The sequence below is a fragment of the Eublepharis macularius genome, chromosome 5, assembly GCF_028583425.1.
Source record: "Eublepharis macularius isolate TG4126 chromosome 5, MPM_Emac_v1.0, whole genome shotgun sequence".
Taxonomy (NCBI): Eukaryota; Metazoa; Chordata; class Lepidosauria; order Squamata; family Eublepharidae; genus Eublepharis; species Eublepharis macularius.
In genome coordinates this window covers 16,290,983-16,315,484 of record NC_072794.1, presented here as the reverse complement: position 1 = coordinate 16,315,484, position 24,502 = coordinate 16,290,983, and the positions used below count along the sequence as shown (strand labels likewise).

The following is a 24,502-nucleotide window of genomic DNA, read 5'->3' as shown; positions in this document are numbered from 1 at the left end:
AGGGTTTCAAGGAAAAAGCCAGGATATCAGCCTTTCTTATCTTATCAACCTTTGTGTTCTGTGCAATTTCAGTACTGTTAAGTGCAAAAAAACCCCCGCCCAGAGCTTCATTTCCCCAACCCCCTTGAAAAGAACAGTGTGTGTGCGCACACGAGCAGCAAACAAACACCTTGTAATTGAAGTGGCATTGAGCTACTTCCCACTCACTTTTTTGCTGACGTCTGCCATCTCGTCAACTCACCCACCCACCCCAGCCTCTACTCAAATTCTTGGATCAGCCCTGGATGGGTCACACGATACAAAATCAATTGGGACTTGTGGGTTACCATCTCAAAGTTGGGACACACTGTTCTAAAGTTCTAACCTTGATCTAAGTACATAATGGTTACACATTCTTTATGACTAAGGTAAACCAAGTTTTAAATAGGGAAGCTCAGCAAAAAAGGAAGGCTTACAGAAATACAAGGTTTCATCTGAATATCTCCAAAACAACGCTGGTCAAATCTTCACAAGGAACACTTCTTTAGCAAAGGTGACAATTAGGAATAAAGAGATAAATCTCCTAAATTTTACATCTGCTTGCCTTCAACATAAAAGAATTGGAACCCTCAATTAATTAAATTTTTAATGAATAATTTCATGATCTTAGGCTACATTTTTATAGTCATCAGTGCTCTTAATCAATTCTCCAGGCCAACATAAGCAGTTATATTTGACATGGCCTTAAATCTATTCTCTCTTCAGGTAGCTTAAAGAATTATCTTGTTGAGAACTGTTTTAAATTCTTGTTACTCTTTCACAAAGCAATTAAAATTAACATAGGTCATAAAATTATAGGCCAATTAGCCTCCTCTCTACCCTAGGCAAGTTATACGCCAAGCATCTATTATCTAAATTAATCTCTTGGATGTTATAGCAAGGCATTCCAGGCCCCGAACAACTTGGGTTCTGCAAGGATAAATCCACACTAGACCATTGTATCACTTTAGTGCATTTGGTCAAAAAGCATGTTAAATTTAGACTTTCCAAACTCTATGCAGCTTTCTTAGATCTCAAAGGAGCATTTGATTCAATTGATAGAGAGTTATTGTGGGTTAAACTGTACCAATCAGGCATTGATAACAGACTCCCCAAACTAATTGTAACGCTTCACACTTCTACTACCTGCTAAATTAAATGCTCAACTACAGGGGAATTAACATCCAAAATCCCCTTCAGCAAAGGAGTTAAACAGGGATGTATACTTGCCCCTTTTTTATTTAACTTATTTCTCAATGATTTTGCCCCTTTTTAGTAGAAGAAGATTGTCATTTTCCTAAATTGAGTTCTACCCACGATCAGGAATTCAGCTCCCAGCCTTTGATGGGGCACTATTGGCATGTGCGCCAATGGTGAGGACGGAGTCCAGATGTGATTCTGGATGCCGTACTTTCAATGGGAACGTAGGTCATGGCAGTTCCCAGATCTGCATTTTTCCATCTTCACCAAGTCCTAAAGCTTGCTTCCTATCTCTCCTCCCATGACTAGCTACAGTGATCCATGCCACAGTCACTTCCAGGCTGGATTACTGTAACTCACTCCATGGACCCTTGATACTGACATGGAAAATGCAATTGATCCAAAATGTGGCGGCACATGTCCTGACAGAGACAGCGTTTAGAGCCCGTATTCATCAGGTGCTGTGCCAGCTGTTTTGGCTCCTGATTGAATTCTGGATCAAGTTCAAGGTCTTGATCTTGACATTGAGAGCCCTGAGTGGACTGGGACCAACGCACTTTCGGGACTGTCTCTCTTCAGAGGGCATTACTCTTGGCTGATCAACATCTGTTGTTAATTCCCGGCCTTAAGGATGTTTGTCTGGCCTTGACCAGAGCCAGATCCTTTTCAGCTCTAGCGTCGGCCTGGTAGAACACTCTCCCTGCTGAGGTCCTGGCCCTGTGGGATCTGTTGCATTTCCGCCAGGCCTGTAAAACGGAGATTTTCCGCCAGGCATATGGCTGTGGCTGAGGCAATGGCGAATTGTCCTACTGGCCTCTCTTGCTCTGGTTCTGTTCTGTTCTCTGTGGTTTTAGATCTTGGCAGCTCCACATTGCTTCAAGTACCATGTCTGATTTGTATTTTCGATGCTGTAATATGGATTGATATTATTAACTTCTATTTTTTATAGTATGTTTATTGACTCTTGGTTTTATATACATTTCTTTTTTGTATCTTTGCATGTGATTTATCATTATTGTAATCCGCCCTGCATCTACTCGTGGGGAGGGCAGGTTAAAAATGGAATAAACAAACTAACTACACTAGCAGAATAAAAAGGCCTTATGCCAACATCAAAAGCATAGAAAGGAAATGCAGCGCCACACCTTCTTGGGAAGAGTTATTCCTATGACTCGACCAGAAGACTGCTGAAAATACTCTGTTCTGTCCCATAGCTGTTCAGAGCACTGATCTGGCGATGCTCATGCCAGAAACATTTAATAGGAAGGCTGTGTTTTCAGGGGTGCAGATGTTCAATGAAAGCTCTTTCTGCAATCTGAATACATTATATGCAGTGAATATTGAGCATCAAAATCCAAGAGAAGACAACCCCAGCTAACTGAGATTTTCTGAGGCAGGTCTCACAGATTTGAATTATTCCTTGTGCAGTAATGAGGTCTACCCTCTTGTGTTTCTTTTTAAAAAATTTAAACAATAAAAGAAGGTTTTTAAAAGGACTGGCACAAATTCTTTAATTCCACCTATCTTTAATTTCGGTTTAATTAAGATAATTTCTACACTTCTCCAGAACAGGCACGTCTGCAGTGTGTTGAAGTTTCCTTTGTTATGTGCACCTTGATATTATAGAGAGCATGAAATTTGTAAATGAAGGGTCTGGGAATTGCCATTCAATGTTCCCATTCAAACAAATTCCCCACATTTAACTGGATTTCAGGGGATAATCAGAGAATTAAATGGGGAGGGGAAAATCTGTCCCTACCCATCAGGAGTACACACTGTTCCTAGGGTCAACTTTCTGGGCTTAAAGCTGGCCAAAAAACCCCACAGGCAGTGAGAAGGATGCCCAACAGGATTTCATGTTTGCTCTGTCTCACACAGGACTGTCGCTGTGCCCCTGAGCAGAAAAATGGGACTGAGGGAGAAAGTGCAAAAAAAAGCATCTCCAAATGCCGTGCTGGAAGCTTTTTACAGAAGACACCAAAAGAGACCAAAAGAGGTAAGTTCATATATGCTTTTTCTCCCTCTCCCCTCCACAGCCAGCTCCAGGTTTGGGGTGGACAGTTCCTATGGGCCTCCTCTCTACCTATCACCAGCCCCTCTGCTCACACCTCCCTTTTCAGCTCCACCTATCTGTGTATCCTTCTTCTTCTCATAAGCCTTCCCACCACCAGCACTCACAGGTGCCCACATTGCCCGTATCCCTTTTCTTGACAGTGCCAGGGCAGTGCATGTGGTTGTGCTACTAGAGGCACTGTTGACATGCACTGCCTGCATGCTCTTCCCCAATGCACATGCTGTGCAGCATGTTGATCTAGGAGCATGGGTAGTATGGTTGCCAGCTTCCCTTACTCTTCCAGCATGAGGGAGTTGACCCATTGCTTACCTTTTCACTGCTCCCATCCTGCTCTTTGCATGCATGAGGAAATAACATCATTGTGCTGGGTATGTGCACACTTCACAGCAGCCCATTTGAGGCCCCAAACAGAGCTCACTGGGGGCCCAAATCAGCCTGATGCAAAGCACGGGAGCACTCTTGGGGTGGCACGATGGTATCACTTCTGGGAAGTGACTGTCATGCCACCCCAGGAGTGTGCCCAGAGGGGCCCATTCCCATACCTCCTGTTCCCTGCCAGCCAGGTAGCTGGTGGCAGGTGCCAAGGGTAGAAGCAGGAGAACCCCCTCCACCAAGAGAATGGGATCCCTTATGGGTAATGAAATCCCATGAGTGGGTGAGGGATGTGTGGGCATCAGAAGAGACACGTATATGGGGGGATGTTGGTGCCAATGAGCCCCACCAAAGGCCCTGGGCACTGGCAGTTGCCCCACATGAGTATGCTAAGGCTGGCCACCATCTCATCACATTTTTATGTGCCCTTCTCTAAGGCAAAACTTGTGGTTCTCCACCATATTATCCTCACAGCAACTCAGTGAATCTGGTTCTTTCAGATTAACACTCAAATTGCTGTACCATATTGATTTTCCCAATACATCTTAGTGCCTTTTTACTCAACTACAGGGGGGGGGGCTTTTAAACACTAGTAAAATTGTTATGGAATTCCTGTTGTGTGCCAGCTGACAGAATGCTGTTCAAGTAATACAAGCAGAATATTTTACCAGCAAGAAAAGATAAGCACCATTCAGGAAGAGGCATCTTCTCCATCTTTACCACACAGAAGGGAATGCCTTTTCTGAAATGCATATCCTGTAGGCCCTCAGACAGAAACTGTAGAGGGGGAACTGCATAGACTTGGTTGCCAAATTCCCATCATCCTCAACCCTAAGATACAGTTCAATTTTATTTGAAACTGATAGAATAGGATATGACGTCACGCACGAGTCAGGGCCCAGTGATTGGGCCTGATGATATCACGTTCATTAGTTGTATTAATAAGATTTGAGTCCAGTGGCACCTTAGAGATGAACAAGATTTTCAGGGCATAAGCTTTCGAGAGTCAAAGCTCCCTTCTTCAGGGTTAGAGTAGGTCTGTAAGGTGCCACTGGACTCAAATCCTACTGTTTTACTGCAGAACAACATGGCTACCCACCTGAAACTAGCAGTGCTGATTGTAGTTACTTCCACAATAGGCACGTGTATCAGATGGACGTAGTCACTGTCCTGAAAGTTTGAAGAGATGGGCTACTTATAAGATGAAAAACAATATTGTGTGGAAGTTTACTATTTGCTAAATGTAAAATGTAATAAAGCTTTTAGTGCTAATAATTGCCTCCCATTCCCAGTTTTCACTTGCAGTATTTTTATTGATTTTAATTATTGCTATTTACAGTTTTTTTATTACAGAGTTAATTCCACCTGAATGGGGTAGTTCTTAAAACAGGCACATGGAAACCAAAAGTCTTTTTTTAAAGCAATGCATACATTCCTAATCCTCAAGGCTGAGTGATGAAAGTTCATTCTGTTTAATGATAATTCTGTACAGTTTTCTGTCTCCTAACAGAAGAGGAGTCCAAATTTTATTGATTTCAGTTCAGAGTGAAAACTCTATATCCCAGCCAATGTTGTCTTTTAAGAATTCTATTTAAAATTACTGTAGTTATCTTTAAATAGATTATATAAACAAGCATCACAATTATACAGAAAACAACAGAATATGTAAATAAGATAAATAAAAAACATACATGTAATCCCTTCTCCTAACTTGCTTGCATTTAAAAATGAAATTCAATGTCTAAAATGCCTACAAAATTAAAAGGAAAGGGAACCCCTCAAGCAATGGTCATCTCTAAGCTAGATTACTGTAACTCACTCTACGCAGGGCTGCTCTTGAGCCTGACCCAGAGATTACAGCTGGAACAAAATGCAGCAGCACGTGTTATTACAAGAGTACCAAATAGGGCGCATATAACACCATTCTTACACGAGCTGCATTGGTTGCCAGTGGAGTACCAGATCAGATTCAAGGTTCTGGTATTGACCTATAAGGCCTTGTGCGGACTGGGACCAGCATATCTACGGGACCGTCTCTCCCCATAGGGACACTTCCCAGAGGACACTCCTGCCCAGAGGACACTTCCCAGAGGACACTCCGATCAGGGGACAAACAGCTGTTGGTGGTCCCTGGCCCCAAGGAGGCCCGCCTAGCCTCAACTAGAGCCAGGGCCTTTTCAGTCCTGGCTGCCACCTGGTGGAGTGCTCTGTCTGCTGAAATCAGGGCCTGGCAGGACCTACTATCTTTTCACCAGGCCTGCAATACAGAGTTGTTCCACCAGACATATGGCTGAGACTGGGCCTCCGCCGGCCTGGAAGAAAGGGATGTATAAATCTTAACCCTCTCTGTGAAGGCTGTCCACCATCCTGTTTTAAATGTGTTGTTTTTAATGAACATGAATTTTTAATTGTATTTTTAATATGTTGTTATCCACCCTGAGCCCGCTCGTGAGGAGGGTGGAATACAAATTTGAAATTAAATAAATAAATGAACAGCAAACATTTTCATGAACAGGTCATATTCGTCAATGTTCGTTGTTCGTGGATGGCAATGAACAACGAACACCATGTTCATTTTTTTTTTGTTCTTGCCCATGTCTACTTGTGACCTTGACAACAATGGTACATTTCGCACTCGGTTTTTAGAGCGCGTTTGTACCTGTTCCACATCCCATGTTTGCAAGGTTTTCACACTTAAAAGCAGTCATGGGATGCAGTCCCGCTTTTTGTCCGCTGTATCCCCGATTTTTCCCCCTGCGGACATACCCCGATGTTTTTTTAAGTTCGCTGCCGACTGGCAGCTGGCCCACATTTTGCTAATGTGAACACTTTTGCCTCCTTTTTGCTTCTCCCCCCCCCTCTCCTTTTCCCTGGGAGCTGATTGGTTTGTGCAGAATTAACCACTCCCACCGTCCTCAGCTCTCTGAACTCCTTGTCCACCATTTTTTTTAATAAAGCGAGCTGAGGGTCATAAGGCTGCTTCTTCGTTGGTTTCCTTCCTCCCGGTATGCATGCTGTTTTTTTTTTTTTTCAAAAGCCAGGAATGATTCCTAAGCTTGCTGCTAATTCCCTGCTAGCTTTAAAATCAAGGAAAGTGTTAAATAGCTGCTTTCTCCTTCCTCCCTTAGGGTATGCACACACATTCATTTTTTTTTAAAGACAAGAATGGGTTGCAACGTTGTAATGTTCCTGCACTTTCTTCCTGGCTTTAAAAGCCAGGAAAGGATTAAATGGCTGCTTTTCCCTCCCTCCCAGGCATGTTTCAGACTTTGCCAAAGAGGGGGGAAAAACCCAAGCATTTTGCACAGCCCTTTGGAAACAAGCCTCTGCTTCCTGGGAGGAGATTAATCAGCAGCATTTTAACCCTTTCCTGGCTTGATTTTAAAAAATGAGAGTGGTACATGTTTCCCCCCAGAACTCTGCCACCAATTGCCTCTCCGGTGGGCAGGGGACAGCCCAATCAGCAAAAAGGGGGGAAGGGTTCCAACATTCCAACATTACTACGCATGCTGAATTTTTTTTTAAAAAGTGTGACGTGAATTGCAAGGCCCCAAAAGCCCAAAATTGCACCGAGGTTTTGAAATGAAGCACAGACACCAAATCGAAATTGCAGTGGACAGTGTGAAATGAACAGGTGCAATGCCGAAGCCACTGTGATCAGGGCGAATGCTCATAAATGGCGGTTTAAACCGTAAGTGCAAAAAGGGCCAATGAGTAAAACAGATCAAAGGGCTAGGTATCAGATTGATAGCCTATATTAGCTGCTGTAACACAGTGTTTAAGTGGTTCGGCTGTGAATCAGAATGCTATTGGTTCAAATACCACTACTGCCATGTGCTCTGTAGATGACTTGGGTCAGCCACTTCTCTCAGCCCCAGCTCCCCAGCTGTATTGTGGGGATAATAATAACACTAACTTGTTCACCACTCTGGGTGAGGCACTAATCTGTCTAGAAAAGCAGTATATAGGCACAGTTATTAATATTATAACTGCAAGATTGGACAGAGATATGTGACGAATGCTAGCAAAACTTTTAGACTATATCTTCCTCAGATACAACAATTTACTTGTCTTGAAATATGCGGAGTACATTTCAATTGTTCTTCTTATTTTGATGCCACTTTATTTTGTGTCAATAAAATGAGTTTCATATCACCAAACAATAACAGAAAATATGAATAACCTTAACAAGTTGTAACATTGTACAACTAATACAATATATACAAACTGGTAATCACTGAGAAGAGCCACACAGTTACCTTTGAGAATCAGAGGTGAGAACAACCAGATTTTCGAGCTAGTTCCGTGCAAAGTCACAGCTGTAAAAGAATCACTGATTCATGGCTATTTCAACACAATGGCTCCTTGCATCACACACACATCACACACACACACACAGAGTTCATAGAATCATAGAGTTGGAAGGGGCTTACAGACCACCTAGTCCAACCCTCTGCCCAGTGCAGGAGTTCTCAGGAAATATTTAGTTTTGCCCACATACAAGAGATTACAGGGGCACATCAAAACAAAAATAACACATGTGGAGCTGCAGTTGGAAAAAAGTCTCAATTCAAATATTAAACCTGTAACTCGGTGCCTAAATTTTTTAGTTCTGTAGCCTGAGAGCAATTGACACAATTACCACAATTAACATGTCACATAGGAATTGTGTTCTTCTCCATGTCCTACAATTAGTATGGACCAGGGTTTCCCCAACTGAGTGGGTTCTATGTTTGTTTGTTTGTTTGTTTGTTTGTTTGTTTGTTTGTTTAATGTCCACCTGAGACTCAAGACAGATTTTACACTATGAGATTAGTTCAGTCAATATCAAGGACATTTCCATAAACAATGACATAGGGTTAATGAATACAAGTTTGCAAAGACATAGCATTTGCAAGAATCAATTAAAGAGCTCAAGAAATGCTATAGGAAATCTTCCACTCCACTGGACACCTCCCTCCAATCAGATGTGATGTCATTAATAACTACACTTTACATGAAATTATACAGCCAGTCCCCCATCTATCTAACCATCCTAAAGCCCAGTCCACAGTCTACCAGTTTACCCTCCAGAGCATCATGAGAAACCTTGTCAAAAGCTTTACTGAAATCCAGAAAAACTACATCAACATCTCAAGAAACAAGGACTGTATACTAAATTCTCCTGATCAGCTAATTTTCAGAATGCAGGATTTTTTTTTTTTACCAGTGGCCACAGAGGAAATTATAGATGGAAGAACTGAATCCTAGCTTTCCCCTGATTCGTTGTTTCTGCAAACCAGGATTTTTTTTCCTACCAAAAGACATATCAATTCCCTGAACATAGCCCCTTTGTTTGCAGGGAAAGCTTCCAGGCTTTTGGGAGCAGCTGTTTTTGAGCTTAATGGCACCAAAATCACACAGAACACAGTCATCCCTGTAAAACATTGATTCACTCAGGGCCAAGCTACAAGTGACAAATGACACTTGAACAACAAGTGGATTGAGTGGAGCGCAAGTGAACAGGGAGAAATACACTTGCCGTTCAAGTGTCATTCGTCACTTGTAGCTTGGCCCTCAGTTAAATACGCACACACAACAGATGCTGAAGATTGGTGGACACTATGGAAGGACACTGGCTGGCAAAGGGGTAGTATGGCAATGGCAGAAGCATTAAAAACAACCCTGCTTTATGATTTAATGGACAGCTTTTCACCCACCACCCTAGCAGCGCTTTTCCTTACAGTGACCAACTATCCCAGGTCCCTGATGTGGCCAGGGGAGACAGACTAGTGCCTGGGTAATGCCATGAAACAAACCAAGATACACCCCAGAAGGTCTACTCAGAAGTACATCCCACATTATTCAATAGTGCTTACTCCCAGGGAAGTGTCTTTAGAATTGCAGGCTATAATTGGAGTCTGTACATTCTCCCAAACATTTCCAAAACTGATAGGTGGGGAAGGGTCTTCCCTTGTGAGGACCTGATTAGCACCATTCCAGAAGCAGCTTTAATTAAACGAAATAGCGATTTCTGAGTGTATTTCTAGCTCATTTGTTTCGTTTTGCCTTCTCTTACAATTCAGTTTCTCCCACATTAAAGTTTTAACATAGGAAGAACTGTGACCCAACTTCTGAATAGTACGGGAATCTGGAGGTCTAGTGAAGTGAGTCTACCAGAACAATTTCTTAAGCTTTCAGTTGACAGCTGAATTGTCTGTCTTTGGAAGCAAGGACACCGAAAGCACAGAAAAATTAGAAATATTTTCTGGTGGGATTGTCTCAAATTGTCCACCGCGTCCAAAAAGTACAAAGATATTTTTTTACATGCTCAAAACAGCCTCATGTGACTACGATAGCCAGGTAATAGTAGAGCTTCATTTATTACCCAGACCTAGTTATGTCAATAAAGTCTGGACTAATCTGTTACAGATAAGATCTTTAAATTGGCAGGCCTTTTAGAGCAGGCTAGAACTTAAGTTGCTGGTTTCTTCTGAACAACTCTGTCATGATAAAGTGGATCTTCATATGTCTCTGATCAAGAAGTCCCGATATCTGTGAGAAAACCTTTCAATGGGTTACATTTCCAAACAACGTACTCTACATTCTTTGAGATCGGAAGTGAACTAGATTTTGTTTTCACTCAGACATTCTTGCTTCCTTCCAGTAGGGATTTTTTAATATGAGGAGGGCTTGAATTCCCTGCACAGTGAACTTGAATTTCCCTTGAGGAGGGTGAAAGATTTTGGTCTAACTTTCTTCCATGTATATTAGTTTTTTATATGAAGGGAACAGTTTGGAATAGTTTAGATGCTGTGGACATTCAAAACTAGTTTCTCTTGGAATGGTTGTCATGTTTCTTGCTGTAGTTTTGGACTTTTTTCCCTAGAGTGAGCTGAATGGATTGGCCAAGCAATGTGACCTTCAACCCCGGGAGGTGGAGAGATGGTTTCGAACCCGTTTTAACCAAGATCGGACCAGCTTGACAAAGAAATTCTGTGAAGCCAGGTGAGCAAGAAAGGATGCTAAGCTTCAGAATAAGAGCAGAAAGGAATTTGGGAGAAGGGCAGATCTCATTTACCACAATGCGCACTCCATGGGGCTGCCCTTGAGAAGTGTTTGGAAACTTCAATTGATGCAGAATGCTGCTGCCAGGCTGTTGACTGGAGTGGATCAGAAGGATGATATCACTTCAGTTTTGACCCATCTACTCTGGTTCCCATAGGAGTGTGCACCAAGAACATTTCTGTTTTAGTTACAGGTCTGGGAGTTCCATAGTAATTCTGTTCCATTTATGCCTTGTTCCAGGTGGGGTGGTGCAAATTCATATCTGATCCATTGTTTTCAAGAGTTTTGGCCTTTTGCACATGCATTGGCTACATGTGCAAACACGTGTTCTTTTCAATGGCAGATAGGAATTGAGACTCTGGGGAAATTGTTTTTTTCATTGAACAGCGCCAAAAACATATAGAAAAGAGTCCTCCCTCTAAACCATTGACTCACCAAGTTTCAGAACATGCAATAATGGGGTTCTGTGCTTATGGACCATGAGGAATGAGGGAAGGCACTTGTCAAGGCGAGTGCTATGTAGGGCAGCTGTACGCATACTGTTCTTTTTAAGGAGTGTCTGTTGGGGAAACGAAGCTCTATTCCCTTTCAACCAAAAACCACATTGTCCAAAAAGGCATCAACCCAATGTTTTCTCCGCAAACATGAAAACTCACACAATTAAGGTGCTGATGCTGACCTTTACAGCCTGAAATAACTTGGGACCAGTGTACCAGAAGGACTGCCAACTCCTTTATAAACTTACCCGACTGTCATTTTCCGAGGCTCTACTTTCAGTGCCCCTCCCTTCTGATATTAGGCAGGTGGCAACTAGGGCTGTGCAATTTGGGATTCTGATTCGGGAAAAAATACCCAAATCAGGCCCGATTTGGCTTGTCTCGGCATTGCCAAAACTTTTTTGGCATGCCTAATCAGTTTTGGCAATATTGAATTGGAGATTGCTGAATCGATTTGGGATTATTTGGGTCAATCCGGCAATCAAATAATTGCCATTTTGCTAGCCTTTTGCATTTGCTAGCCATTTGCATTTGCTCCTAGATTTCCGGGAGCCTTTGGGGGCCATTTTCTTTCCGAATCAAACCAAACTTGGTGGGGACCTTCTTCTAACTCTCCTCTAACTACTCCCCCAGTGGGACCTGCTCCCACCTGTCCTCCCACCCTCCCCCAAGTTTTAGGGAGTTAGCACTTTGGGGGGGACATTTTATGGCCTCCCAAAAAGGTGCCCCCATCCTCCTCCACTCCACTATTCCCTAAAGGGGGTTAAGAGGCTTGTGTGGTTAGGGTGGCATTTTGCATGCAAAATGCCCCCAACTTTCAGGGGACCTGCTCCCACCTGTCCTCTGACCCTCCACCAAGGCTCAAGCAGATCCCACTTTGGGGGCCATTTTATGTCCCTCCAAAGATGGTTGTCCTGCCATACCACTTAATGTCTTTCTACTGTGGGGAAGACTTCCACACAGCAGAAACACATGGGATTGGGGCTGCCAATGGCCACAGCCACAGCAACAGTCCACCTGCACCCAAATTTTCAAAGACCACACATCCCCTCCCCAAAACCTAACCTTCCCTGTGGCCAGCCACTCTCTCTCTATTAATTCCTGTTATGGGAAAATCTAGACTCCCACAGCAGGAACCCATGGGATGTGGCATCTATGGCCACAGGCACAGTCCCCCTTTTAAATCCACCCCCCACAGCCCCATACAGACCCAAAGACACCCTCCCCAACGTTCCCACACTTCCCACTACCCCAAGAGCAGGCTGGCCAGCCGTCCCCCATTGTGCCCTATGATCGGAACTTTTAAACTCTCTTTCCCAGGGCAATTATGCACAGCTCAGGGGTGCCATAATGGAGGGCACACTCCTGAGTGTGAGCTCATCCCTGTGAAAGCACACCTGAACCACAGACACCCTCCTCAAAATTCCCCCACCACCTACAGAGATGGCTGGCCAGCCAGCCCCATTGTTCCCTATGATGGAAACTTACTTCACACCAAAAAAGAAAACATAAACACACACTGAATAAAGTTTTTAAAAAATTATTTTCTAACTTTCAAAGTACAACTAGGCAAAGTATAGGAGGGCACAACAGGGCATGAAAGCAGTCTGCCACACAAAAAAATAACACAACTCACTTCACATCAGAGAATCACCAAAGATACAATTGCTGTCAAAAACACTTTATTTCTTTAAGTGCTTTAGATTACACAGTGAAGTGAGCTGTGTTATTTTTGTGTAATAGACTGCTTTCATGTCCTGTTGTGCCCTCCTACTGTATAATCTAAAGCACTTAAAGAAGTTTTTTACAAGATACGGGCACCTTATTTGGGAGGCCATAAAGTGGCCCCCCAAAGTGCTATCTCCCTGAACTTTGGGGGATGGTGGGAGGACAGGTGGGAGCAGGTCCCCTGAAATCTGGGTGCATTTTGCTTGCAAAATGCTACCCCAAGCCACCTAGAAATATGACCTTTTTCCCCCATAGAGAATAACGGAGAGTGTAGAAGCACGGGGGCACCTTTTAGAAGGGGCATAACATGGCCTTCCAATGTCCAATCTTTCTGAACCTTGGCGGGTAGTTAGAGGAGCACTAGGAGAAGGCCCCCACCAAGTTTGGTTTGATTCAGAAAGAAAATGCCCCCCCCAGGCTCCCAAAAAGCCAGGAGCAAGTTCCTCATTGAAAACAATGGCCGAATCTTTTGAATCAAACCCGAATCGTTTAGATTCAGGTATCCCAAATCAGTTTCCTGATTCAGGTTTCCCTTTACTTTGAATCGGTTTCCTGATTCATGTAAACCCAAATCAGGAATACCAAATTGGGCTGGCCCTGCATACCCCTAGTGGCAACCTGGGAGAGGAACTCTGTCATGGCAGCAAAATTCTGGAATTCTTTCCCCAGGGAGATTTACAGGTCCATTTCTGTTGCTATTTTTTGGTTTTATCTGCTTTTCCCTCTATAATCAGTTTTTCCTGCAGTATGTTTTACTAGCTGCTTTTATGTTGTTCGAGTATTTCTGCTTTGGTTTTCATGATGTGTCTGTGTTTGATTGCAATAGGTTTTAAAACATGTTTTTTTATTATGTACATTTTTAATCGGTTAGCTGCCATGATGGCCCTGACTGTAAAGAATTTTGTAGATAAATATATACTTCTTTTATTTCTTTTGTAAATAAATACGTTTGGGGTTCCTGGAGCTTTAGATATCTTCTCTTGTTAGATGAATTGTCTTAGATGTGAATTGCTGTGTCAGACCAAAGGGCCTCCCAGCTGTTCTTTTTAGCCCTGCCAGCCACATGCCTCTGGGAAGCAGGACATCAAGGCTATAGCCCTGCCCCTGCTGTTTGCATGAGCAACTGGAACTCAGAAATAGACTGCATCTGAACTTGGGCGTTCTATCAGCTACCTTAGCTCATAGTCATAGACTGACCCCCAAAGGATGAGGAAAAGGTGGATCCAAGTACTGGAGCAGCCAAATGGCCAGCCAGATACGTCTGTCAACAGCTGTCCCCTGTTTAATGTCCTTGGCACCTGGTGTTCAGATAGAGGCTGTCTCTGAACATGGAGGCTCTGTTGAGCAGTTAATACATAAACCTGTCCATCATGAAGTGGTCTAATCTGTCTTTAAAGCCAGTAAGCCATTGCTGAGTTACACAGCAGAGAGCTTTGTAAGTTAAAGGTCCAGTGGCACCTTAAAGACAACAAGATTTCCCAGGTGCAAAACTTTCAAGATTCGGAGCTCCCTTCATCTAAAGGGAGCACTGACTCAAGAAAGCACATAACCTGGAGATCTTGTTGGTCTTTAACATGCTACTGGGCTCAGATGTTACTCTTCTATACAGACCAATGCAGCTACCCACCTGAAAATATCTTCTGTAAGATAATTTCACATAAATAAGTATTTTCATTTTGACCTGGAGCCCCTTGTATTCCGGTGTTTTGAGAAAATCATTCCATCCCTGAAATAATTTGCATTTACTGGATTATGAGAGAAGGCTTCTACGGAGCACAGACAGTTCTCTTCTCCTGGCCTTTTCCACCCAGCTGAGTCCTCCTGAATTCTGTTTCTCTGCTTGTTTCATAGCTGGAAGACTACTTTCTTTGTAACTTCCTTCATCACTGGCCTGATTGCCCTGCATGATGTGAGTATGGAAACCCCACCCAATAAATTTAAGGACTTTTAAAAGTATACTGTGCTTTTTAATTGAAAGCTGCCTCGATTGGACTCTGAAAGGTGGCCTAGAAATAGACTAAATAAATATAAACCATTTTCCAAATGGCAGCCACCTGGGTTGTGGATAGACATGGGCATGAACAGCATTACAAATGGAAAGAACCAATGAACAGGCCACTCGGCTGCTCACGAAAGGGCTGTTTGTGATGTGCCAGTCCAGCTGAACAGGTGGTCATCACAAGCCTCATTTGTTGCGCTCAGCCACCGTTTGGGAAGCCAGAAACTCAGGCGCCTTCAATTGATTGCCTCAGCAATGGAGGGAGGGACTGCCTGAACTCTATCTGCACTCCCTCTGTCACCCCAGACACCCCAATCAAATCCCAAAGTAGCTTGATGGGCAGATCTTCCTTCCAAGCATTGAGCTGAAAATTGGTTACAATTGGTAATGTGGGAGCAGACACCAGAGGGGAAGGAGGGAGGAGGGGGTGTTCTGTGACCATGGGAACTCCAATTTTATCCCTGCAAACCCTGTTAGGCAGTTCTGACTGCCAACCACAGACCTCCTGCGCTTCTCAATGAGACCTCTGCTTATAAAAGGGCACTGCGCTCCCAGTTCTGGCTTTCACTCTCAGCAAACAGTGGAGTGGGACAGAGTTGTTAATAGCCTGGACTTCCGGGATGGAGCAGTGAAGGCATGGCAGTTGAGTTACAAGCTCTCTGCCATGATCTCCCTGGTTCCTTGGGACTCAAGAATTCAGGTCCCCAAGTCCCCCCCACGGAGAGGGGGGCAGGCTGGAACAAGGTGGAGGAGCTCAAGGGGACTGGCAACCCCTAGGAAGCCCCCACACCAGTTCAAAAAGCAAGGACCAGGGGAGAAGCCAATATGGCTACAAAGCTGCAAAAGCCGAAAGTCTGACAAGCAAAAATAAACTAAAGCGAAAATAAAGCAGATTCCTGATAAGACAAACAAACGCAACTGGAAGACTGAGCGAAATGACCCTACAAGACTTCCCACCAAGTAAGAAGATTGTTTTATGATTTTACAAGGGCTAACCAGCTTGATTACAAGGAGGCTCCCTTGGGCGAACGCTGGGAGGAGGGAGTTAGACACGGAAGAGTGATTGCAAAGAAAACTCTCCCAGCAGAGGGCTGGGAAGCAATAAATCTTTGAAAACATAAACAGTAAAAGCAAAGCTTTTCACCACTTTGATGAGAGTTTGGACACAACATCTATAAGTAACTTTGAAATGGCTTTCCCGGAAGAAATATTTTCCAACTTGCAAGAAACTGCTAAATTGATGATTGAATTACTAACTAAAGCAGATGAGATATTTGGAATGGAAGTGGCTAAAAACGCTATAAAAGAAAATAATGCAGAAGAAATTTCTAAAGGGACAGACCTAGCTGGAAAAAAATTAGAGCAGAATGAGGAAAAGTTCAGTCTACAAAATGGAAGAATATAACAGTACGTCTCTGTGAAGATACAAGGCAGAAGCAAGAGAGGGGCGGGGCAACAAAGCAGACCTATGAAGAAGAAACCCAGCATACCATTTCTGAATGACGAAAAAAGTATGCAACGTATCTTAAAGAAGAAAAATAAGCAGAGATATAGTAGCATTTTTACTGACCCCCTCCAGAAAGACAAGAAAGGCCGCCTTTGGGAATACAGATGGGAAAAGAACTTGATGTATCATTTTACAGGAAGAAAGAAGAAAAAACGAGAATGAAATCCAGATTATGATCCAATAGTATAGGTTTAACCTCTATGTCTATCTGTTCTCTCTAACCTGTTATACTGTTTATGTGCTCTGAAGGGTTAGGAGAGAGGGGGATTGATGGAGTTGTAGAGCCTTCTGGTTTCACTATTGTTATTTTGAAAGAGAGAAAGAAGGAGAAACATAGATTATGATTTAGGTTACCTCTCTATGTTTAATGATATGTAACACAGACTTACTGAAAGCTTAGATATTCTATAACATGTTAGATATTGTATATTCACTGTTAAAGGACTAGTGATAATGTGACAGTTGGGTCTTTGGAGTTCTTCAATTATTCCTAGACCTTAGATATTCTCTCTAGAATATAAATTAGCGTTTAAGCAAAATACTTATCTGTTCTTTCCAGCCTCACTATTATGAAAATCCAAATATATAAGCTTAGATGGCTTGGATAAAACAGATGAAAGAGCTACTCTTTCTAGAATATAATTTAGTGTTCAAGCCAAATACCTATTTGGTGTTCCCAGCCTCACTATTATGAAAATTTAAATATACAAGTTTTGACGGCTTGGATAAAATAGATGAAAGAATGAGGGAAAACTGGTATAAAATGTTTCTTTTTTATATTGATATATAATAAGGATCACATATCTTACTGCTCATATCTTCTACCTTTCCATTTCTATCTTCTACTCATGGAATGATTAATGGATTAACAATTTTGGCTAAAATGCAGGGGATTGGAAATGGGACTTATGCATAATATATACAAAAGAAAGAACTATTAGAAATGAAATAAGAAATGAGTAAATGGATAAAAAGCATAGAAATTAAATAATGATTTGAGAGATTAAAAGGGAAGCTTGAAGGTATAGGGGGCATTAACTGGTTATGTAGTGGCTTTCTGTATTTATGGATTGATGGATATATGCCTTGTGCACGAATCTGCTACTGAAATCTTTGTTCTTGTTTGTTGTAATCCGTTTCCCCATTATAAAAATCTAATAAAAATAATTTATTAAAAAAAGAGAGCTGTTGATAGCCTTTTGGGGGAGAGACAGGGAGAGTACATTGGAGCTGGGCTTTTTTCTGTGTGTGGTGGGTGGGATAGGGAGCTGTCCCCTTTGGTTCCAGGTCTGCTGCCAGGCCCTGGGGCTAAGTTCAGTGGGCACTTCAGCTGAGGGCTCACCCTGACTATTATTATTATTACTATCAGTGCCTGATCTGGTGGTCAGGCTTCTGGGTGTGCTGGGTTAGGGCTCTAGCCTCAGCCTCTGGTTCCAGGGCTGCTGCCAGGCCCTGGGGCCAAGCTCAGTGGGTACCTCGGCTGAGGGCTCACCCTAACTAGTACTATTGTTATCAGTATCAGTGCCTGATCTGGTAAGGCTTCTGGGTGTGCTGGGCTAGGGCTCTAGCCTCAGCCTCCGGTTCCAGGGCTGCTGCCAGGCTCTGAGGCCCAGCTCAGTGGGCCCCTCGGCTGAGGGCTCACATTATTATTACTGCCTGATCTTGTCAGGTATCTGAGAGTGCTGGGCCAGGGCTCTAGCCCCAGCCTCTGGTTCAAGGGCGGCTGCCAGGCTCTGGGGCCAAGCTCTCTTGGCACCATGGCTAAGGGCTCACAGTGTTCTCTCCTTTTCTGTCCACCTTAATTCTAGTTTGGTGGCACAATGAGTCTTCATGTTGTGGTGGCCACCAAGGGTGGTCATGGGGTGAAGTGTAAAGGCAGTCCTCCTGGTTTACTTGTGGAAAGCAGTACTGAGTGTGGCTCGGGGGCAGAAGACAGTACTCCTGCTCCCCCAGATTCACCTGTGGGGGCTGTAGAGGAGACCAAAGAGGTCTTTCCGCTGAGGGGGAAAAGATCTTTCTCAACATTTTGAGGAGGAGGTGGGTGAGGGATCCCTGAAGGAATGGTTTGTGTTTTATGAAACATCCCTCCCATCCCCATCCCAAACTCTCAGTGGTGTGCCTGCCTGCAGTCCACCCCTCATTCTGTTGTCCGTGGCCAGCTCCACGGCGCACTCTGTAACCGTTCGTTCTCCTTCCCCTGGGTCAGTTCATGGTCCACGTTTCAATGCCTCCATATGGAGGCAGTTTCGGGCCCTTCCTAATGACCTCTGTGTTTTGCGGTGCTGTGCCTGTGATGTCCTGGTGTGCAGGGGCAAAAACCAGAAGCACCTGTCATCGACGGCCCTGACTAGGCACCTGAAGATGCACCACCTGAACCTGTGGTATCTATCCGTGGCCAAAGAAACATCTGTTGGGGGGGGAGAAAGGGGGAGACCAGCTCTTCTGAGTGGGGATCAGTGGGAGGGTTACTGGAATCCACCCCAAGCAAGAATCCTTGCCCTACGGGTAACGCTGGTGGGAGTGGAGTGCTCAGGCAGGCCACGCTCACAGAGATTGTTCTCTAGGGGTCTGAGACAGTGCAGCTTAGAACAGTGAGGTTGAGGGCTCCGGAGGTGGGCCTTAGCATCTTGGCAGAGATGATTGCCCTACATGGCTTGTCCCTATCCATCGTGAAGTGCATGGGCTTCCACGGGCTACTAAAACATCTTGGCCCTTGGTTCTCCATGCCATCGCCACACACCCTTGCCCGTCTAGTCTGGCATGTATCTTGAATGATGGCTTGCACGTTTGGGTCAGGTTTAGGCAGGCCTACTCCCACTGCTAACAGGCTTCTGAGGCCTTGCTAGGCCTTCCTGGCACAGCCAGATCATCATGACACCTCCTTTCTGTGAAGGCAGGAAAGTGGATGATGCTGGCGGCAGCCTCCTTGGACACTTGTACAACATCTCAGGAGGTGTTGCACATGTATTAGAGCCACACGGTGCCCCGATCCATTGTAACCGCTGTGCCCTCTGAGCAGGGGGGAATGGGTCCCTTGACTTCTGTCCTTTCCACAAAAGCAGGAAAGGCTCTCAGTAGTGAGTAGAGCCTGCTCAGGTTAGGTTTCTCAGTGGTGGGTAACCGCACCATCCCCACTCATTTCTTGGGCCTGCTTCCACTCTAACCATTCCCAGCAACCTCTCCTGTCCTTTCTCTCCCATCCTTTCCATGAAGGCAGGAAGGTGGTTCATGTCTGCACATTTCATCATCACTCACATGGTCCCCATTTCTCCTTCTATGAACCCTTTGGAGACCTCTGCTGTCCAGCCCATCCCATCCTTTTTGTGAAGTCAGGAAAGTCTCTGGTGTGTGGCGGTGCCACTCAAACTTTTATGAGTAGGGATGTGCGTTTCGGCTTTCTGAATGCCAAAAGAAAGCCGAAACAAGTGTTTTGGCTTCTTTCGGGTTAGCCGAAACGTTTAGGAGAAAGCCGAAACGTTTCGGCTAGCCGAAAGAAAAAAAGCCGAAACGTTTCGGCTTCTTTCGGCTTTCTTTCAGCTTTTCAATGGGAAAATGCTTCCGTCTTCCCGGACGTCTGGGGGAGGCATTTTCCCACCGAATCAGCCCAAAATTGGTGAGGAACTTCCTCTAACCCCTCTCTAAAAAACCCCCAAGTTTCATACCGATTGGACTTTGGGGGGCCATGTTATGGCCCCCCAAAGCAGGTCCCCCTATCCTCCCATAAGAAAGCGAAGGAGCAGCATATTGTTAGCATGCTGCTGCTCATCTTCTTCATTATTTCCTATGGGGAAAAATGAAGAAGCAGGCTTCCTTTGCCAGGGGTGGCATTTTGCATGCAAAATGCCCCCTTACCCTCAGGGGCCCTTCTCCCACCCTTCCTCCCACCCCCCACCAAGGCTCAGCCTGCTCCCACTTGGGGGGGCCATTTCATGATAGAAGTGTACTACACAAAATAATACAACCCACTTCACCGTTTTTGACAGCAGTTGTGTTTGTGTGATTCTCTGATGTGAAGTGAGTTGTGTTATTTTTATGTAGTACGCTGCTTTCATGCCCTGTTGTGCCTTCCTACTGTGTAACCTAAAGCAGTTAAGGAAATAAAGTGCTTTTGACAGCAATATTTTGGGGTGATTCTCTGATGTTAAGTGAGTTGTGTTATTTTTGTGTAAGATATTGCTGCCATGCCCTTTGGTGCGCCCCCCTGCTGTGTATCCTAAAGCTGTTCAAGAAATAAAGTGTTTTTGACAGGAATCGTGTTTTGTGATTCTCTGATGTTAAGTGAGTTGTGTTAATTTTTCTGTGTGGGGGACTGCTGGTGTAATGTGTCATAATGCTTTGCCTACTTGTACTTTGAAAGGGAGAAAATAATTTTTAAAAAACTTTATTTTGTGTTGTTCGTGTTTTATTCTTTGTTGTGCAGTTGGTTCCCATCATAGGGAACAATGGGGCTGGCTGGCCAGCCATCTCTGTAGGTGGTGGGGGAATTTGAGGGAGGGTGTCTGTGGTTCAGGTGCTCTTTCACAGGGACCAGCTGGCACTCAGAAGTGTGCCCACCATTGTGGCACCCCTGGGCTGTGCAGAATTGCCCAGGGAAAGAGAGTTTAGAAGTTCCCAGCATAGGGAACAAAGGGAGAGGGCTGGCCTTTGCCAGCCTGTTCCTGGGGTTACGGGTGTGGGGCAGGTGGGGGTGGATTTGGGTCTGTGAGGGGCTAATGTGGGGATTTGGGTCTGTGTGTGGCAGCTAGGGGGGAATTGGGTTTGTGTGGGGCTGTAAGGGGTGGACTTTAGGGGCTGAGAGGACCTACTTGGGGAGGCCATGAAATTGCCCCCCAAATGGGAGCAGGCTGAGCCTTGGTGGGGGTGGGAGGAAGGGTGGGAGAAGGGCCCCAGAGGGTTGGGGGGCATTTTGCATGCAAAATGCCACCCCTGGCAAGACAAGCCTCCCCCAGCTGTCAGTGGTAGAGATTAGAGCACCTACTTGGGGAGGCCATGAAATGCCCCCCCCCAAGTGGGAGCAGGCTGAGCCTTGGTGGGGGGTGGGGGGAGGGGTGGGAGAAGGGCCCCTGAGGCCTGGGGGGCATTTTGCATGCAAAATGCCACCCCTGGCAAGACAAGCCTCCCCCAGCTGTCAGTGGTAGAGAAAAGAGCACCTACTTGGGGAGGCCATGAAATGTCCCCCCCCAAGTGGGAGCAGTCTGAGCCTTGGTGGGGGGTGGGAGGAAGGGTGGGAGAAGGGCCCCAGAGGGTTGGGGGGCATTTTGCATGCAAAATGCCACCCCTGGCAAGACAAGCCTCCCCCAGCTGTCAGTGGTAGAGAAAAGAGCACCTACTTGGGGAGGCCATGAAATGCCCCCCCCCAAGTGGGAGCAGGCTGAGCCTTGGTGGGGGGTGGGGGGGTGGGAGAAGGGCCCCTGAGGGCTGGGGGGCATTTTGCATGCAAAATGCCACCCCTGGCAAGACAAGCCTCCCCCAGCTGTCAGTGGTAGAGAAAAGAGCACCTACTTGGGGAGGCCATGAAATGTCCCCCCCCAAGTGGGAGCAGTCTGAGCCTTGGTGGGGGGTGGGAGGAAGGGTGGGAGAAGGGCCCCAGAGGGTTGGGGGGCATTTTGCATGCAAAATGCCACCCCTGGCAAGACAAGCCTCCCCCAGCTGTCAGTGGTAGAGAAAAGAGCACCTACTTGGGGAGGCCATGAAATGCCCCCCCCAAGTGGGAGCAGTCTGAGCCTTGGTGGGGGGTGGGAGGAAGGGTGGGAGAAGGGCCCCAGAGGGTTGGGGGGCATTTTGCATGCAAAATGCCACCCCTGGCAAGACAAGCCTCCCCAAGCTGTCAGTGGTAGAGATGAGAGCACCTACTTGGGGAGGCCATGAAATGTCCCCCCCCCAAGTGGGAGCAGTCTGAGCCTTGGTGGGGGGTGGGAGGAAGGGTGGGAGAAGGGCCCCAGAGGGTTGGGGGGCATTTTGCATGCAAAATGCCACCCCTGGCAAGACAAGCCTCCCCCAGCTGTCAGTGGTAGAGAAAAGAGCACCTACTTGGGGAGGCCATGAAATGCCCCCCCCAAGTGGGAGCAGTCTGAGCCTTGGTGGGGGGTGGGAGGAAGGGTGGGAGAAGGGCCCCAGAGGGTTGGGGGGCATTTTGCATGCAAAATGCCACCCCTGGCAAGACAAGCCTCCCCAAGCTGTCAGTGGTAGAGAAACGCACCCCTAGTTATGAGTAGCGCCTGTACTGCCTGCTCAGATGAGGTGTTTCAGAGCGGTGTGGAACTGCTCTGGTGCCCCTCATTTCTTGGGGCTGCTGGTCCCTCTTTCTACCTCTCCATCTGTTGAACCACTCCGATCCTTATAAACGAACTCTCCTGTCCTGCCCATCCCCTTCTTTCCGCGAAGGCAGGACGGCGGGTCATGTCAGCCACCGCTTCACAAAGGACTATCATGTTACTGCTGCCTCCTTGGTCATGGGGGACAGCTTGGCTGCGTTTGCACATCTGATTGTACCGTATAGAGATACAGCATGGTTGCACAGCATGATGGCTCCCCTTTCAAGGGGACTGACTGGACCCCTTTGAGCCGGGGGGGAATGTGTTCCACGACTCCCATCCTTTCCACAAAGGCAGGAATGTGGGCAATGGCAGCTGCTGCCACAGCCCTATTTCTTCCTCTCCCTCTCTGGGACCACTCCAATCTCTCCCAACTACCTCTCGCTTGGGAGCTTTCCAGTTCATGGTCCATACCTCTCCCTCTCAGGTACTGCCATGAGTCCCTTCCCAACCACTTGTACTGCCCCGTCCCCTCCTTTCCTTGATGGCAGAGAGGTGGTTGATGCCAGCAGCCGCTGATGGATTGGGGTCTTCCAGGCCCTGTCACAGGATCTTCCAAGTATGGCTTGTCACCGTGGCCGGATCCCCTTGTTCCCCCTCTCCTTGACCACTTCTTGTTCCCTCTTTCTTCCTCTCCCTCTCAGGTACTGCCACGAGTCCCTTCCCTACCACTTGCACCACCCTGTCCCTTCCTTCCTGTTACGGCAGGGAGGTGGTTGATGCCAGCAGCTGCTGATGTATCGGGGTCATCCAGGCCCTGTTGCAGGATCTTCCAGGTATGGCTCATTGCTGTGGCCGGATCCCCTTGTTCCCCCTCTCCCTGACCACTTCGTGTTTCCTCTTTCCTCCTTTCCCTCTCAGGTACTGCCACAACCCTTCCCCACCACTTGCACTGCCCTGTCTCCTCCTTTCCTTGATGGCAGGGAGGTGGTTGATGCCAGCAGCCACTGAACATCCCGTTCCTTCTCACATGATCTTCCAGGTACGGCTCATTGCCATGGCCGGAACTCCTTGATCCCCCTCTCCCTGACCACCCAGCAGCTCCAGTCATCAACCACCTTGCTGCGTAAGCGAATACTTTGTCTGCTTCCTACCCGGAGGCCTGGCGGGCAGACACATGGGGGTTGCTGCCAGCGAGTGGCCAGACCACCCACCTGTGAGAGGGGAGGTGGCCCACCACCACCACCCTGAGCCCGCCAGGCCCAGCTACCACAGTCATTAACCACCTTGATGCGTAAGCGAATACTTTGTCCGCCTCCGACTCGGAGTCTTCGTGGGTGGGCACATGGGGGGTGCTGCCGGTGAGGAGCCAGACCCCCCACCCCTGAGAGGGGAGCTGGCCTGCCACTATGAACCCTCCCCGAGCCCACCAGGCCCAGCAGCCACAGTCATCACCCACATTGCTGCGTAAGCGGATACTTTGTCCGCCTCCAACCCGGAGGCCTGGCAGGCAGGTGCATGAGGTGCACCACCGGTAAGGGGCCAGACTCCCCACCCCCAAGAGGGGAGGCAGCATGCCACTGCCTCCCTGAGCCTGCCAGGCCCAGCAGCACAGTCATCAACCACCTTGCTGAGTAAGTGGATACTTTGTCCACCTCCAACCTGGAGTCCTGGCAGGCGGGCACATGGGGGTGCTGCTGATGAGTGGCCAGACCCCCCCCCCCACAGGAGGGGAGGTGGCATGCCACCACCTCCCCAAGTCCGCCAGGCCCAGCGGCCACAGTCATCAACCACCTTGCTGTGTAA

The 24,502-nt window shown here is 46.4% G+C and overlaps 1 pseudogene; it reads left to right on the top strand.

Annotated features, from left to right (window-relative positions):
* The window catches only part of LOC129330659 (ceramide synthase 4-like), a 323,796-nt pseudogene that overhangs the window by 265,505 nt on the left and 33,789 nt on the right, over positions 1–24,502 (top strand).